Source organism: Bison bison, unplaced genomic scaffold (assembly GCF_000754665.1).
Source record: "Bison bison bison isolate TAMUID 2011002044 unplaced genomic scaffold, Bison_UMD1.0 scf7180017864200, whole genome shotgun sequence".
Classification (NCBI taxonomy): domain Eukaryota; kingdom Metazoa; phylum Chordata; class Mammalia; order Artiodactyla; family Bovidae; genus Bison; species Bison bison.
Window position 1 is genome coordinate 6,039,411 of NW_011494772.1, and position 1,746 is coordinate 6,041,156.

The following is a 1,746-nucleotide window of genomic DNA, read 5'->3' on the forward strand; positions in this document are numbered from 1 at the left end:
TAAATTTACTTTATGATTGAATTCTTGGTACATTACCATCCATGGGCTCAAAATATTCAAAAACCTATATCTTATTTATTCCATTTAAAGTGATAGAAAGGTGCAAAATGATAAATCCTACTGAAGGCAACTATAAACAATATTTGATTCATATATACTGAAACGTTATAAGTAACAAATGATTTAGATAGAGCACATTTAACACTGTCTAGCAATGAACATTCATTATGGGAATATCACAGAAGATGAGACTGCGGTAGATAGTAAACCATCAATCAGATGTGACCCCACAACAAATTGTACCTCATCAACTCCTTTAATATGTCATGAAGCTTCCAAATAGACATCACTGAAGCATTTGTTAAGCCCAAACTACTTTTTCACTGACAAAGCTAAAGACATTTGGTATTTTCATTTATATGTAATATCAAAATGAATCGATGTGATCTAGTCGACCAAAATAGAATTTCTATAAGGATGGGCCATTGAAATTCAGACCTTAGTTTATTTACACAAATTACCTTTTATTTTTGACAAGTTTGTAAGATGAAGAATATATTTAGATGCTGAAATTCCAAAAATGATAAACATTATTATCATATTAGTTACAAAAATATATTTTTTTGCTTAAGCACAATGGAAGCAAAAATGTCCTTTCCACTTATATTCCTATTACAAAACCCAGTATTAAAACCTTCCCAAATAACACTGCAAGAAGAGCAAAAATTAAAATAGCATAGTTGAATACTCATACACTCATATAGGCATGATAATTATACCATCAAGAAATGCTTCTTTGTGGTACAAAAAAATGCTTATTGCAAAAAAAACAATAATCGAGCTTAGTCTTCTGATATTAAAGAATCTCACTTATTTCTTGTCACATTAATTAGCTATGAACTTTGTTTATCTCTGCAATTAATTGGGATTATTTCTTTTTCTCCTGCAAATATGCATAGTTCTGTTTTATTTTGTTTAATCTATTCTTCTGTAGACTACAAGGCGCTCATTTAGTTTCCACTCCACAGGGCCCCTCTCAGTTGATGTTCATGTTTTATGTGATCCATAGCTTTAGAATCATCTTTCAAACATGGGTTTTAAAAAACCTACATATATATAAGAAACTGATACTAGTATCTATTTGAAAGAATTGGACTTTCACATTCTAGCATTCAGAAAATGTCTTGGAGATAATACTGTGTATTTTGCACGATAAATTGGATGCCTGAAAGCTAGATTCTCTTGCTAGTTAGGCTTTTGAATATATCCCAGTGTAGTCACAGGGAAGACTGGGTTACAACAAACAGTCTTAAGGAAATGTACTGCTCCTCCTGCAAAAGTAAATCAAAAGGACTTTACAGAGGATTCAGAAAAGAGGGCTCTAGAGTCTATTCTTTTTCTTTTCTCTCCAATTAGAAGTAAGTGTTTAACCTGAGGAAAATTGCTTTCAAAATTGCTATTAATTTTTACACAAAAATTTACCTCGAAGCCCACTTCTTGCAAGTTCCTGCTGAGTGTGCCAAACCACAAGGCAGGGCTCCCCACTAACTCTAAGCTGTTCCTCCAGCAGGTCATATCGGCAACTAAGACCAAGAAGAATGCTTTTCCACTACTGATTCCCCTGGCTAGGGAAATGGCATGTTTTCTGTTTTCTATAAAAGATGCTGAGGCTCTAGTCCTGGGTTCCTTTGCTATAGCCCCATCTGGCCCTGTTGTATTTCATGCCTGTGGGATTTGAGGGCAGGA